This window comes from Coregonus lavaretus (assembly GCF_964263955.1).
Source record: "Coregonus lavaretus genome assembly, chromosome: 19".
NCBI lineage: Eukaryota > Metazoa > Chordata > Actinopteri > Salmoniformes > Salmonidae > Coregonus > Coregonus lavaretus.
The window spans coordinates 33,258,628-33,276,128 of NC_140006.1; the positions used below are offsets into that span (position 1 = coordinate 33,258,628).

Sequence of the window (17,501 nt, forward strand, 5' to 3'; positions counted from 1 at the left end):
ATCACATGATCAAATCCTTACAATTCTCATGACCTACTTTTGAAAGCAGCAAAGAAACGAAATGTGAAAACGGAAAAGCTTGTATTGAACAGGTATGTGAACCCTCTGAAACGTTAGTGATTTTAGTGAATGCAATTCAAGTAGTGTGACCTTCACAGTAGATGTGAACTCAAGAGAGCCTTCTCTCAGGCAAATTATACCCACAAGCACAAAGGACATTTTTTTTTAAAAGATAAACTCTATTAAATTATGTTCAGAAGACTGCAAAAATAATGTGATCCATTGGAATATTTACAAGCATACATTCATCACCACGTAAACATGTAAACACAAAAAGATATACAGTCGATTTGAGAGGACATTTATTTGGGCATACAGAAAGTGGATGCCTGCGCCTTTAAATACAGTACTCCTGTGGGGCAGGTTGTTATGACAAGCAAATGAATGGCCGCTCAAGGGACTTGCGGGCTACTTACTCGATGATTCCTCTGTAGTGTGCATCAAGGATGAGACCTTCACACAAGTGTGAAATACATATTTCTTAATCTTGATATATTTCTATCGAAAATGGTTGCACATGTTTAGCTTTTTATTTTGCAAAATTCAAGGGCTCGAACTACTCTGTAATCCACTGGGAGGCTCAGGTTGGCCCTGCGCGTGCCCAAGGGACCAGGTAGAATAGGCTCTCAGGCTCGGTAGAAGGGCAAATATTATGTCAATATGAATCGTGAACTTGCATGATGTCCATCTCTAATGGTCATAATTATTAATCTGCAGTTCACATGGAATTATTATGAAACTCATTATCGGGGACAAACTGATGCTCCATACACAAATAAGAACATCCACTCATTTCAGGAGGTACAGTTCTATTTCAATTGGGAGCATGTTTTGAACTCGTTTAGAACCTGTATGAGCTTTTAGAGGACCACATCATTTGATGTTTTAACAGAAAACGAAGCTTTTATTTATAGACGTCATTATCCCATGAAAAGTTAAAGTTGATCATTTGAGAATCAACTGGAGCAATTTAAAAGCAACTTGAATCCACGCCACATATTTGCTTACAGTCATATAAATATGAATGTCTCTCTGTTACACAACTCTGCCATGCTTTATTAGCATCTATACACAGGAAAACTGATTTACAAAATGTCCACACTACATGTATGAATAACCCAAAATAATAAATGAAAAGTTGCAGCTTTAATCGCATCTACTATTTTACAAGAACTGAAAAATAAAGCGCACATTCGTCATAGCCCAGCAGGGTCATTCACGCGCACGTATGTTTATCCATTGGAGCCATGAACGCGCCCCCTGCCCGTAGAAGGTGAGCGAGTGTCTGGAATAGACGACTCGAAGAACGCGACCGCCGGGATCGATCGGATTAAACTCGAATTGAGTGAAATTAACACAAAGGAGAAAAACAGAGTCGGCGAAGACGGGATACCGACACGCCGAACATTATAAAATAACTTGAATTTCGTCATTTATAAACGGACAAGAAAGGATTGTACTGGAGATACTAACGGGAGTTAATTTGAGAAACCCTGAATTGACCAAGCTTGTTGGGTAAGCGAGCAATGATTTTTTGAATGGTTGGATTCCATAGTCGCTCTATCCAATTTGTTCACATGATAAATGAGTTGTGTGTTACTCTTTTACCTGTAAGTAACCCATGTAATATGTTTTAAAACGAGTTTTCCCACTTACAATCGACTTTTAATCTACCATACAAGTTTGTTTGGAAACTGGGACGTGTAGCCTATTTAGCAAATTACTGTTAACACAAAGTTTATTCTGAACAGGAAGTAATTGTATCCCATTTTTCTCATTTTAGAACAAGTTATTGCAGGTCCGTAAACTACCATGCTGAAACGCTAACTACAGTTAGCAAGTTTAACTCGCCTTCCGCTCTACTGAGTCCAGTAGTTTTTTCACTAAAGAATATAATCTAGCCAACACGATGAGATCTCCCAATAAGCACAGACAAATGTGAACAACTTGTTGAATTTAGATAATGTTGATTTGTGCTTTTTCTTTATTTATAATACGGTAGGCAAGGGTGAGTGTTCGTTAGCTTGGGTTAGCTAGCTAATTGTGTGTTCAGCTAGTGAGACACGAGGTGGCTCAAACGTAGAGGTGAGTCGGTGGCGGAGCTGAATGAGTGAATACTGTAGGTTGCTAGCTCGAGGGATATTCCCTGGATGCACTAACTAGGCTTTTTTTTTTACGGCAGACCACAGCTGGATTTTGATAAATAGTAAAGACTAAAATTCAATTTGGATTTCATAAATCCCATGTGAATGAACTCAATTTAACTTCCTAATGACGGGATGAAAAGTCGCCTGTCTGTAGTGTTATTGGACGATGGATAGGGACCGGGGGTTGCTTGAGGCCAGACGGTCATCCCTGTTTAGCCTTGTTTTTTTTCTATCCCTGATATCTATATATAATTGTTAGAGTACATATACTATATTCAGCTTCTATGGTTAGGGATTATTTTTTAGAAGGGAATAACTAGGTGAGCGCTGCGTTTCCGTCCAAAACGTGCGTAATGGTAACCTAATTAGCTTGCTGCTAGCTAGTTGGAGATGGCCCCATTGTAGTGGAGAAGTTTAGCTTGTAGCCAACATTCGAGCGCTGTATCATCGCCCTCATTGTCTTGCTGCTAGCCCAAAGGCTAATAATGTGCCAATGGACTACTTTGATGGCGAATGTTGCTCGGGGGGAAAAAAAAAACCTGCACAAACATTTTCCTGCGGTGGCACTTTGTTCAACAGCAAGCGAACCGGCTGCAGTTTGTTTAATGCGTTTCCGCATTCTAACGTTTTAAGAGGGCTTGTTTATCAAAAAAACATTGGATCTGGGAGAACTTGGAATAACTTCACTTGTTACCGTCGGTTCATCCATGGATTTTCGATTAAAAAGCACCTGCCGCTGTATAATTCGTGGCTGAATTTAAGTGCAAGATGACCATTATTGTAAAAAAAAATCCCGAACGTGTGTTGGTCTTTCTGTCTCCATTATGTTGTAATCAGTCAACCAGCATAATGGGTCGCCAGCCAGCAACTACAGAAGTGACTACTTTCAACCTTTCATAACAGAACGAAAACGAATTGATATCTCAAAAAAAAAAAAACTGTTCAAAAAAAAAAACATTGTTATTGAACGACCAAGCTAGCTACGTGTTCACTGATAATCGAGAATCCCATGAAACATCACCGAAATTCTACCCCACCTTCTGCGAAGCCTCTAACCTAAGATGGCAGCTTCTAATGTCTGTTGGGTCACTCCGCCAACAGATAAGAGGCCCCGGGTATTTTGGGCGGAACAGATGTTTTTAAGTATTGTGGCTTCCCCCATAGCTTGCCCTTTCTTGTGGTTGTTGAGGTACTTTTTTCCCGACTGGCTTATATAGTTGCGTTGACTTCATGAAGGGGCCGGTTATGAAGTGTGGTGGGGTTCTCTTGAACAAAAGTTTTTAGCAATGGTACCAGTGTTATGAGCGTTCAGCTTTCTTTGATGCCCTACTACTAAACAGTTTTGGCAAAAACTAATATCATAAAGAAAATGTTTAACTGACCATTAATAAAATAAAATCCAGGGCCCTGTCAAAGAGTTCAAGCTCATTTGCAGGATGATGACCTTGGAATTACTGAATCAGCCTAGCACAAGTGTAGGAAAATTGCATACAGTACTTTGGGAGTGATCTCTTCTCCCTATGAGAATATTTGTATGATATTGTGCCAGTTCATCCTTTAGACTGGAGAGAAACCTGTCGTTCGGCAAGATCAGATTTGAAGCTCTGTGGTGTCAGTGTTTTAAATATAAAAAAATAATAAAAGATGACTCAAACCCCAGTCTCAGAGCGTAGCCCCATATGTCCTGTGTGGCTCAGTTGGTAGAGCATTGGATTGTGGGTTTGATTCCCACGGGGGACCAGTACGAAAATGTATGCACTCACTACTGTAAATTGCTCTGGATTTAGAGTAATAATAATAATAATAATGTCTGCTAAATTACTAAAATGTCAAAATAGATGCAACTACAGGATCCTAATAAGCATACACGTGGATCCCTAGGGGCCACGCTCGAGAAACTAAACTTAAAATGCAAAGAGGGAGAGAGTTGAGGGAAACAAAGACAAAACAGATGTGGCCATTTTAACCATTTAAGACATTGTTGCCCTATTGACAGAGTGAACACTAGGGGTCCTTGTAAACAGTGCCATATTGTTTTTGCTGTGAAAATGAGCATTGTTTAGCTGTCCCCCCATTTTGATGGTGTAGAGCAGTGCATGCTGGTAAGCTTCCACAGCGTCTTTAAGCACATTCAAACTACTACTCGGACTTAATAATAATATGCCATTTAGCAGACGCTTTTATCCAAAGCGACTTAGTCATGCGTGTATACATTTTTACGTATGGGTGGTCCCGGGGATCGAACCCACTACCCTGGAATTACAAGCGCCATGCTCTACCAATTTGAGCTACAGAGGACCACCGACTTCATCAGGACTTCAATTGTAAAGTTCTATAAAGACAATTTTAAGTTGATCAGAAGCACAGTTTGAAGAGACAGCTAGCTGACACACTATCCTCAGAATAGTTCTCAATTGATAGGGGTCAATACCAATATTTTGGCAGATTTGTGGGGAAATAGCAACCATTTCATATATAAGCAAATGTGGAAAAGTAAAGGTACTTAATTCTCTTCCGTATATCCACTAAATCAGCCAGATTGTTGCCAAAGCAGTTTGTGGCACACAAATATCTAATTGTAGATCTAATGTGGTTTTATTTAGAATTAAACCAGGGTTTATTGCGTTACGATAGGCTAATGCGTGTCCAGGGTAGGGGAGGGAATGGCCGGCAGGGGATGTAGCTCAGTTGGTAGAGCATGGCGTTTGCAACGCCAGGGTTGTGGGTTCGATAAAATAATGTATGTGCTAACTGTAAGTCGCTCTGGATAAGAGCGTCTGCTAAATGACTAAAATGTAAATGTAAGAAACAGACACCTGCTCAGCAGGCCCATCTTTCTCCCACCCCCCTCTGCCTTGCTCTCATTGCCTAACACCTTGACCTGGAACGGCAGTCCTAATCCAGTCTCGGCAGCCTCATCTGATCCCCAGTGTGTCAGAGGTACTCTCAATCCCAAATGAGCCCTTTTATGAATGCTATGGACACTGTCTGTGTGTATCATCAGATCTGACCACTTATTATTATCGCTGCCATTTTGTTTAGTTATGTGGCGGTTGTTGCTTCTGTCAGTGGAAGAAGTTGAGCATGGTTCTGTCGTCATGTCCCTCTCCCCCAGGCCTCACTCCTCTGCCTCTCCTCTCCGGGGTTAGCAGGAGGGCTGTGCTGGCCTCTTGTGCCTGGAAAACAAGCATCCACCTCTCTACCTCAAGTAGTCCTGGCCTTATGGGGAAGATTTGAGATGCTGCTTCTATCTGAAGTGTAGCCTAGCCAGCCCCCAAGCCTTACTTGTGTGTCACAGTTCCTTTCTTCTAAACAGAACGTTTTATAGATTGGCCACAGCTGATTAGATTGTATTATTCACTCTGCTCACCTTTGTATGGCTCCTGCGAGGCAGCTTTGTCAAATCTGTAATTCTAGATGTCCCATTTTCAACCAGTAGCCTCATCTAGTTATTATGACAGAAGTAGAGGGTATTTCCTTCTATCCATTCATTAAGTTTCCTTTTCTCTCGGTCCTCATCCTCTCATTCAAACCACGGCACAGTCACAGCTGAGATTCAGTATAGTGCTTAAGTGTTAGTGTCTGAAGTATAATTCATCTCAAGATAGCCTAGAGGAGATTTATAGACGTTAGTCTTCAGGGGAGCATCTCACTAGACTAGTGTAAAGTAGGTCCTTCCTCTGCATTTATTTGAAATGATAGTATGATAATATACACTGAGTGTACAAAACATTAGGAACAACTTCCTAATATTGAGTTGCCCCCCCCTTGCCCTCAGAACAGCCTCAATTCGTCAGGGCATGGACTCTACAAGGCGTTGAAAGCGTTCCACAGGGATGTTGACACACTATCCATGTTGACTCCAGTGCTTACCATAGTTGTCAAGTTGGCTGGATGTCCTTTGGGTGGTGGACCATTCTTGATACACACGGGAAACTGTTGAGCGTGAAAAACCCAGCAGCATTGCAGTTCTTGTCACAAACCGGTGTGCCTGGCACCTACTACCATACCCAGTTCAAAGGCAGTTACATTTTTTGTCTTGCCAATTCACCCTCTGAATGGCACACATACACAATCCATGTCTCAATTGTCTCAAGGCTTAAAAATTATTATTTAACTTGTCTCCTCCTCTTCATCTACACTGATTTAAGTAGATTTAACAAGTGACATCAGTGCTACAAGCATGTCCAAACATGTCCAGCATGTTTTAGTGTTTGTGGCCTTGATGAGAGCTGGACACAAGATAAAGAGACTGGAATCAGTGTTATTCAAAGTCTGTGTCGTGACCGGAACTGCAGTGGGGTCACCAACATTTTTATTTAATTTTTTAGGAACAAAAAGTTAAGAGTACAGATTATTGTATAGGACAATAAAATATAATTTTAACATTTTAATTTTATTGAGTAAATGTGTTTACTGGTTTAATTTCACTTTGATAAGAGATAACAATTACATTAATTTAAGGTTATTTGTTGACGTAAAAATGTACAAGGTGTCAAAAGCGTTCCACAGGGATGCTGGCCCATGTTGACGCCAATGCTTCCCACAGTTGTGTCAAGTTGGCTGGATGTCCTTTGGGTGGTGGACCATTCTTGATATACACGGGAAACTGTTGAGCGTGAAAAACCCAGCAGCATTGGATTTAACAAGTGACATCAATAAGGGATCATAGCTTTCACCTGGTCAGTCTATATCCTGGAAAGAGCAGGTGTTCCTAATGTATACCCGGTGTAGGTGAAAGCAATACAGCAAAATACCAACAAGGGCTTGTTTTCACCTGTCCAGGGCTATCAGTGCAGCAGTAGAAAAGGAGAGGAGACGCCGTTCATTACTTTTGAGTCCCACAACAGGAGTGGGATGAAGTTGCCCTTACACTGATCTAAGGCCAGTTTTGTGTCCCCCCCACCCCCGTATGTAATTAAGGGTTTTCGGGAAAAATGATCCTAGATGTCTAAAGGCAGCCTCTACTGTATGCACAGTGTAACCTAGTAGTGGACGAGGAAGAAAGTCACACAGAGTCCCCATCCTGACCCTGGGTCATCCACTTCCCGTCCCTCAACCACAGATCTGGAATCAGATTACCCCTACTCCCAATCCCAACTGTAACCATTAGAGACGTGATGAAAATACCTGACCGTGGATCAGAGGGTTGGGAACAACGTGCACCTCACGGTCTGTTCCATTCTGTCAGAAGTGCCTCAGTAAGTACACCGCCAGAAATCATCTGCCCTGAGGGAGAATGTCATAAAACCAGTAGGTTAAAGGCGTCCGCATGCTTCCCATCTGAGACAGTTCGGAAGAGTTTGTGCATAAATAATAAAGACATTTTGTGATGTTTCTGTTTGTTTTGGACTTCGGCTGTTCAGGCACACACATTTTTCTATAGATGCAAGCCATAGTTTGGAGCCGAAGTCTACGCCCATTCGTTGGTGATTGGTCAACAGTAGGGATTCTTCAATCGTCTCTCATTCAACGAGAAACGCTCAGTTTTCATGCACATTTTAAAATTGAGAAATACTGCACCAAACATAATCTTAGTTAGATGTAAGATGTACAAATTGTGCGACTAAGATATCCTCGGCAAAAACGTCAAAATTAATGACCGATTTCTTTAGTTATTTAAGATTAATTTCGACTTTTGTGGAAGCGTATACTGGCTACGGCGTCTCAATGTGGACAAACAGTACTATTGCTGTTTTTTTCTCATTTCTCAAGCGAAGGTCTTTTAAGGGAGTATGCGAGCACACTTGTTCGGCTAGCCAAGTTCGGCTAGGCGCTAGCCGAACTGAAGCATGCTGACGCCTTAACCCTGCCTGGAGGCTTCGGCCTTCTCCTGCGCATGGGTAGCCCCTGCACTACCTAATAATATAATATAATAATAATAATATGCCATTTAGCAGACGCTTTTATCCAAAGCGACTTACAGTCATGCGTGCATACATTTTTTTTTTGTGTATGGGTGGTCCCGGGGATCGAACCCACTACCTTGGCGTTACAAGCGCCGTGCTCTACCAGCTGAGCTACAGAGGACCACGCAGCCTCCCACCTCCCACCCAGCCTCACTCGCAGCCACTGACTGAATAGTTGGGTTGGTGATCTCTCTGGAAAATTATTTAGCTCTTTGGGAGGCCCCTGGAATCCTGTAATTTATTCTTCTTAATGGAAGGATAAATAGAGGTTTTGGGTTTGAACTGTTCACCATGGAAGCGATCAAACTTATATTAAGACTAACTTTTCACATAGTATTTGTGGTGCCAATGAATTGCTCAATAGTAATCTCAACATAAATAAATAAAAATGTGCAGGAGCAAACTTCGGATACATTTTTAGTATGATCTAGCCCGGTTTTTATTTGTTTTTTTAGGTACGAATAACCTGTAATTGCACATTTACATTTACATTTTAGTCATTTAGCAGACGCTCTTAACCAGAGCGACTTACAGGAGCAATTAGGGTTAAGTGCCTTGCTCAAGGGCACATTAACGTCATTTAGCAGACGCTCTTAGCCAGAGCGACTCACAAATTGGTGCGTTCACCCTATAGCCAGTGGGATAACCACTTTACAATTTTGGGGGGGGGGGGGGGGGGGGTTAGAAGGAATACTTTAGCCCACTTTAGACGCCGTTCATTACTTTTGAGTCCCACAACAGGAGTGGGATGAAGTTGCCCTTACACTGATCTAAGGCCAGTTTTGTGTCCCCCCCACCCCCGTATGTAATTAAGGGTTTTCGGGAAAAATGATCCTAGATGTCTAAAGGCAGCCTCTACTGTATGCACAGTGTAACCTAGTAGTGGACGAGGAAGAAAGTCACACGCCAAGCACATAATCCTAGATGATTTGCAAACAAAACTCTTCCAGGTAAAATGGCACACAAACTACAGTACATTTTTGGGGATAGTATCAGACTGAATTTATGTAAGAACAAATTAATGAATTGAGCCATTCAGACAAACATTCCCTCAATGCCACGGACTCCAGAAAAAGATGAAACCTTCCAAAGCGGTACTTCCCTTCTCTCCCCATGTCTTTCCTCTTCACTTCATCTCTCTCTTCCCCTGTCCACCTCTCTCTCTATGTATGTATTTTTTTTTCTGCTGGGTCAGACATCCTTCACAGGAAGTTAAAAGCCCCCCCTTTTTATTCCCTCACGCCAGTGTCAAGGCCACATGCATGGCTGTAGCCCCCATGCCTGCAACGGGCTGGCCCAAAAACCCCAGGGGTGAGTGGTTCGGGGGGAGCTGTAGCAGGTCCCGCAGCTGGTGGGCAGCCAGTCAGACGAGGAGTGCCAAATAGGAAGGCAAGGTGGCGCCATTCCGAGGGAGTCAAGGTCAAAGTTCTGCTGAATATATCACTGACAACCTTTTCTATTCCCCAGAATACTCCTCCCCTCTGCCTGACTCTTGACCAGGGAAAGGCCTCAGAGTTGGACAGTTATTTTTTGGGAGATATTAAGCCCACATGTTTAAAGCGGCGAGCAGATAGCATAAACAGAACTACTTCCTGTTTTCCCCCTCCCTGCTGTAGACGAGAGAAAAAGTCCATTAACAAGGCAGCCGTGCGTAAAACAACCAGATTCCCCTCCTGCCCCCCTCACGCAAATGCCCGCCCAAACATTCTGCTCAGCCCCCCTACTCCACACCCCATTATCTCTCCACTTCTCACATCTAGTCACATTCACACACTCTTTGTGCGGTTAGCAACCCAACACATCAGACATTGCTACCCTCCTCTTTTCCACCTCCTTCCACACATCAAGCACGCTCTCTCTCCCCCAGCGGAGGTATAAATTATACTCTGTGCATGTCTTGTGGGGTGGGTAAAGGGAGTTTTTAGTAGGTTAGAGAGGGGGGGGGGGGGTAGCGGGGTAGGATAGATAAAAGGAATGCTGGTGGTGTGTCTCTCGAGGGCTGGCCACTCGCTGGGGCATGATGTGCCACCTGTACTCTGAGGGCTTTCAAGGCTGAGGGAGGGAGACACCCCCGGTGGTTATACCAGGCCAGTACACAAGGACACCACTGAATAAGATAGCCCTGGATTAGTTGGACCAAGAAATCGACAACTCTGAGGCATTTTACTAATGTTTTATGTGTAATTTCATGTCTAAAAATATGACTCCTGTGACCATAACTTTTGGTTTTGAACAAGAAGTGTGGTTAGCTTTTGGAAGTTAGAATGGCAGTGTTTATTCAATTGGGACTGACTTCACTCTGCTTTAAGTAGGCTATACAAAAAAAGAGAGCCAACAGTTGAGTACGACAATTAATCTTGAAATGTTGACAGTTTGGTTAGGACACGTCAGAAGTCAAAGTAATTTGTCAGTTACCCAATTAGTAAGGTTACACTGGTCTTCAGATTCTTTTGAGAAGATCTTTTCAACATGCCAAGTGAAAATGACTTGGTGTCATATTCGATAAGCAGAGGTCTAGCCAAGCAGAGGTCTAGCCAGTAGCCAACAAACTAGGACCACCTGCTCTACTTGTAGTATGATAGCAATAGTAGCTAGCCAGTTATACTAACCCACTTCAAATTGAATCCTTGAGAACAGTCTCTGCACAAACTTGTTTAGATACCCTGCAGTGACACTATTCTCATAGTTAAGCTTGTTCGCTACTTGCACATATATTTACATAATTTGTGTTATCATTAAAGCTAAAGAACACAAGCCGTCATTAGCTTAGGGTGTTTATGAAGTGAGAAGTAGGCTAGTTGCTGTCGCATAAAATTAAGTGGCTGAAATTAACTTCCTCCTTTTCAGTGTCAAATGCTCATTTCTTGAGCACACTCCAAAATGTGTAAACAAACGCCAATGAATGCTACTGGAGAATTTAGTATAGGCTTGTTTAGAAAGGCGTGAACAAGAGCATTTGGAAAGCAGAACTTCTCTACCTTTCCAACTAGGCAAGTAGTCTGTTGATTTCGCTATTTTGTTTTGACTTGAATCATTCCTTTGTATATGAAACACCTATTGAAACAGTGCAGTTTTGGGATACATGTGGCGTCAGGTTTTTCTCATTTGAAATTTCAATATTCTTCCTAGTCCTCTCTCAATCTAAACTGCATAAAAACATAAAGAGCACTGTGAGAGTAGCTAAAGTGAAGGCCAACTGTTTTGAATGATCCGTAATCACGTATAATTAGAAGCTCATCTGTGTGTTTGTCACCGTTGCTCGTGTCAATAGCAGCACAGACGTTGGGAGTGCCGGGCCAGCCAGCCTTCAAAACAAAACGGCAGCGCACATCTTATGAAAAGACCTGTGGTCACACTATCTGACACAATCAACATTTCAACTTCCCTTCACTCCCCAGTCGGTCTGCCTGCTATACATGGGCGAGGCTATGTTCTGATAGTATTTCAAATGAAAGGCTATTATTATGATGGCATTGACTGTTGGTATCGTTGTATGTGACGTTGTCAGCTCACCTCCCCACCAACAGGAAATGTCTCCTGGTCACATTTTGGGGATTGCCTGGACAAATCTCTCTTTAGCTAAACCAACAAGAGAGCAGGGGGGGGGGAAATAACTAGCCCACTCTGTCTGTTGCTCTTTCACTTGCTACATTCCATTTTGTGACTCTAGTTCACGTACAATGGTAGTTCCAGAGACAGCTGTCGACTAACACTTATGGTTTGAGTGTAGTAATGAGTGCACCACAGGTAGTCTAACCCCAAAAGAGAAAGTGGTGGTGGGAATGGACGGGGTCTGATATTGAAGCATGGCTGTGGTGGTCTGGTTGTTAGTGTGTGTACGGGCAGGTGCCTCGTAATCTTTTCTGCATCAGGGCATGCCTTACCGCCCACTCGCACCTCGCCACACACTCATCGGCCAGCACCCAGCCCGCTGACTGAACTCTCTCCATCTCCCTCTTTCTCGCTCTCATTCCACTTCTCGCTTGCTCCCTACTCTACCTCTAGCCTGTTCTCTCTCCAAACCACCTCCCTCTCACACACACACCGGGTCGTAGCCCTCCTGCCAGAGAAAGATGGAGCGAGAGGAAGGGAAAGAGACATAGGATAGGCCCTGGCACTAAGCCACGTGTCACTCTAGAGGGAATTAGGTGAACGGTCAGCCCGCCAGCTTAGACTACAAATCAGATCATAGGGATTCAAATTTGCGGCTTTTGGCATGGCTCTACCTCGCCCCCTACTAGCCTACTTCCTGGCACCCAACAACCCTAAACATACTGACGGACACACCAATATGTACACAGATTTACACCACCCCGTCTACACACAGTGTTAATTTTGGCAGCTGTTTTAGTCTTATAATACTTTTTAGTCTTGTTCACATTTTTGTCATTTCATCCTTCCTTGGTTTTAGTTATCAGTCGACTAAAACTCAATTTTAGTGTACTTTTAGTCACAGACAATTTAGCCACATAATAGTTTATTTTTTTCTATTAAATAATGAATATGTAGGCTACCTCCAACTTCCATCATGTGAACATTTAGATAGCCTTGTCCAGCTAGGCCTACTTTCCCCTCCTATGCCTTAGCTGGCAACATTGATATTGTGGCAGATTGTTACCAATGCTAGCCCTAATTAACCGTATAGGATATAAAGCCTTGGCTTAAACAATTTACAGCTCTGATTTTTCTCCCTGTTATAACTGTCAAGGGTTTCATTGAAAAGAGGAGAATTTGAACTTTCCAAAAATGGCAGACATATTACTGCACTCCTAATATTCAACAAATGGCATTCGTTTTTCACATGGGGGAAAAAATTAGCCTCAACTCGCATGGGAAAATAGAGCTTTTGATGTGATCAAAGCAAAAATTGCCTACATTAGGCTTGGGTGGTATATACGGTATACCGGGCTATTTGGGAAAATACTGTTGAAACTACTACTTTGAATTGTTTTAATACATTTTAATATTTGTAGCAACTTTTTAAGTAAATACAGTTGACATACACCTTAGCCAAATACATTTAAACTCTGTTTTTCAAAATACCTGATATTTAATCCTAGTAAAAATTCTCTGTATTAGGTCTGTTATGATCACCACTTTATTTTAAGAATGTGAAATGTCAGAATAATAGTAGAGTGATTTATTTCAGCTTTTAGTTATTTCATCACATTCCCAGTGGGTCACAAGTTTACATACACTCAATTAGTATTTGGTAGCATTGCCTTTAAATTGTTTAACTTGAGTCAAACGTTTCGCGTAGCCTTCCATAAGCTTCCCACAATAAGTTGGGTAAATTTTGGCCCATTCCTCCTGACAGAGCTGGTGTAACGGAGTCAAGTTTGTAGGCCTCCTTGCTCGCACACGCTTTTTCAGTTCTGCCCACACATTTTCTATAGGATTGAGGTCAGGGCTTTGTGATGGCCACTCCAATACGTTGACTTTGTTGTCCTTAAGCCATTTTTCCACAACTTTGGAAGTATGCTTGGGGTCGTTGTCCATTTGGAAGACCCATTTCTGTCACGTGAATTTATATCTCTAATTCGACCTAAACTTGAATCATTACCAGAGGTTGTAAAGCTCTGGTTTTAATCATCAATGATTCAAGGTCCACAATCCACAAGTAATTATCAGTAAATTTTATTTAAGGAGAGCTCTGCTCAAAAAACACAAATCTCCTGTCTTTATACCTCTTGACAAACAAAGACACTATACTCCTCCCACCTTTCTTAAACAGTTTCCCGCCTTCCCCCTTGAATGGTTAGTAACACCCCTTCTGTTAGTGGGTTGACACTACATGATAATTCTAACATTTATACTGTTTTTGGGGTGAAATTCTTTAGTCTTTATTTTTAGTACACAAATTCATCTATCAATTTGCGACCAAGCTTTAACTTCCTGACTGATGTCTTGAGATGTTGCTTCAATATATCCACATAATTTTCCTTCCTCATGATGCCATCTATTTTGTGAAGTGCACCAGTCCCTCCTGCAGCAAAGCACCCCCACAGCATGATGCTGCCACCCCCGTGCTTCACGGTTGGGATGGTGTTCTTCGGCTTGCAAGTCCCCCCTTTTTCCTCCAAACATAACGATGGTCATTATGGCCAAACAGTTCTATTTTTGTTTCATCAGACCAGATGACATTTCTCCAAAAAGTACGATCTTTGTCCCCATGTGCAGTTGCAAACCGTAGTCTGGCTTTTTTATGGCGGTTTTGGAGCAGTGGCTTCTTCCTTGCTGAGCGGCCTTTCAGGTTATGTCGATATAGGACTCGTTTTACTGTGGATATAGATACTTTTGTACCTGTTTCCTCCAGCATCTTCACAAGGTCCTTTGCTGCTGTTCTGGGATTGATTTGCACTTATCGCACCAAAGTACGTTCATCTCTAGGAGACAGAACACGTCTCCTTCCTGAGCGGTATGATGGCTGCGTGGGCTCATGGTGTTTATACTTGTGTACTACGGTTTGTACAGATGAACGTGGTACCTTCAGGCGTTTGGAAATTGCTCCCAAGGATGAACCAGACTTGTGGAGGTCTACAATTCTTTTTCTGAGGTCTTGGCTGATTTCTTTTGATTTTCCCATGATGTCAAGCAAAGAGGCACTGAGTTTGAAGGTAGGCCTTGAAATACATCCACAGGTACACCTCCAATTGACTCAAAGGATGTCAATTAGCCTATCAGAAGCTTCTACATCCATGACATCATTGTCTGGAATTTCCCAAGCTGTTTAAAGGCACAGTCAACTTAGTGTATAAACTTCTGACCCACTGGAATTGTGATACAGTGAATTATAAGTGAAATAATCTGTCTTTAAACAATTGTTGAAGAAATTACTGTCATGCACAAAGTAGATGTCCTAACCGACTTGCCAAAACTATAGTATGTTAACAATAAATTTGTGGAGTGGTTGAAAAACGAGTTTTAATGACTCCAACCTAAGTGTATGAAAACCTCCGACTTCAACTGTACCTGCAGTCAACTTGTGCAATACGTTAGGAGATAAAGAGCATTGCGTTCTTCATTTCACCTGTCACATTATTATGAAGTTTACGGTAGTCACGTGTCACATGCTGTTTGTTTACAAGCACACAACGACGAGATACCGGAGCCTTGTAAGTCACTCACTGTTGTGCAGCATGCGCCAGGTGATCTATACTGAACAAAAATATAAACACAACATGGAAAGTGTTCGTTTCATGAGCTGAAATAACATATCCCACGAAATGTTCCATATGCACAAACGGCTTATTTCTCTTGGATTTTGTGCACAAATTAGTTTACATCCCTGTTAGTGAGCATTTCTCCTTTGCTGAGAGAATCCATCCACCTGACAGGTGTGGCATATCAAGAAGCTGATTAAATGGCATGATCATTACACAGGTGCACCTTGTGCTGGGGACAATAAAAGGCCACTCTAAAATGTGCAGTTTTGTCACACAACACAATGAATGCCACTGATGTGTCAAGTTGAGGGAGCGTGCAGTTGGCATGCTGACTGCAGGAATGTCCAACAGAGCTGTTGCCAGAATTGAATGTTCATTTCTCTACCATAAGCCGCCTCCAACGTCGTTTTAGAGAATTTGGCCGTACGTCCAACCGGCTTCACAATCGCAGACCACGTGTAACCACGCCAGCCCAGGACCTCCACATCCGGCTTCTTCACCTGCGGGATCATCTGAAACCAGCCACTTGGACAGCTGATGAAACTGAGGAGTATATCTGTCTGTAATAAAGCACTTTTGTGGGGGAAAACTCATTCTGATTGTCTGGGCCTGGCTCCCAAGGGGGTGGGCCTATGCCCACCCGTGGATGCGCCCCTGCCTAGTCATGTGAAATCCATAGATTAGGGCATAATGAATTTATTTCAATTGACTGATTTCCTTATATGAACTCAATAAAATCGTTGAAATTGTAGCATGTTGCGTTTATATTTTTGCTAAGTATAATTACAGTATGGAATTCACAGCTAAATGTTTGCCAGCAAGACATCTTATAACTATTAAGTTAACTGTCTAAAATGTTCCAAATGCTTTGCAGTTGTGCATTTGGTTTGCGAATTTAGTTGCTAGTTAGCTATCTAGCTAAGTGGTTAGCTTCTTCCAAAATCAAGCATTCTCTTGGTAACAGCAGAGAATCCCCTTCTGGATCAAGAGCCTTGCTGGCTAATATTTTTGTGCTTGCAGCAAACCGTGAGAAGCATTTTTGAGTTAATTCTATAGTTTAGGTCAGAAACTGTACAAAAATGTTCGCAATGCGCTTTTTAGCATTTTAGTTAGCATTCTCTATGGGATTTTACATGTACTTGCTAACATTGCTAACCTTCGGACTACAGAGTATCAATTGGGTTTGAAAACAGGGCCCCTTGTGTTCAGTGCCGGTATTACGAATATCCCGGTAAGGTCGGTATGACAATCTGGGTACCGCCCAAGCCTATGAAAGTAAATATTATTGTTTCTAGTTGAGGTTAATTACAAGTGAAGTGTCCTGACTTTGCATCAGTTCAAAAGATTGACAAGTGACTGAAGTGACCGCCTGGGAGCTCAGGCAGATTAGCTCAATCCGACCGTGCAACTGAAAAATGTCAATTCTGCCGAAGAGAGATTGCATGAAATATTCTTGTCTCGTAGACTAAAATGAAAAGTAATTTGTAATGGTTATAGTTTTTTTCCAGGGCATCTCTTCATAGTTTTAGTCAGGAAAAATGGGTCGTTGCCGAGTACTTCTCGTCATATTGTTGACGAAATGAACACTGACATACACACACTCCACCCCCAGGGTGCGGTGTCATAGGGGAGGCCATGGGAGCTCTCTCTATGCTGGAGGAGCTGAGCTGCTGAATGGTAGTAGAGGAGGTGATTTATGGCCCAGGAGGTGAGGAAGCAGGGAAACTCCTCTTCCTGCTCTTAGCGGGAGCTTTGAGGTGATGAAAGGGACGTTTTAAATCATAAGACTCAATCTGTCCAAATGTAGGCCAGATCACTGAATAGATCCTTTCTGAATCATGCTGTAATATGATTGATTGCTTTTATTTTGAAAGTAAGAGCGTGCCTCTGCCTCGTTCATTCTCCTCCATCCCTCTTGAGTCTTTTTCTCGTGGGCCCAAGTGGAGTTAAATTAATTTGTGAGTGTAGTTGTATTGATTGCTACTGACTAGTTATTATCATACATTTTTACTGGGCTTCTACTGTGGCTGAAAAACTACGTAGGGCAAATGTAACGAGCATGATGGTGTGGTGGTATAATTGAAGGTGACTGTAGAGACGAGTACTATAAGTGGTAGTATAAGGAAATGTCGTAGTCTGTGCTGTAGGTCTATATGGCAGTTTAGACGAGTCCAATCGCTTCCGTAGATGTAAGCAATAACAGTGTATTATGGTTCTAC

At 42.3% G+C, this 17,501-nt stretch overlaps 1 protein-coding gene across 3 annotated transcripts in view; it reads left to right on the forward strand.

Moving 5' to 3' along the window:
• The first annotated feature begins 1,326 nt into the window (after positions 1-1,326).
• Positions 1,327-17,501, forward strand: part of LOC311146690 (chromodomain-helicase-DNA-binding protein 7-like) — a 95,291-nt gene continuing 79,116 nt past the window's right edge. For all 3 annotated transcript variants that reach the window (XM_084183224.1, XM_084183226.1, XM_084183225.1), the window contains exon 1: positions 1,327-1,575. The gene's annotated coding sequence lies outside the window, so the exon portion shown is untranslated. The remainder of the gene's footprint in view (positions 1,576-17,501) is intronic.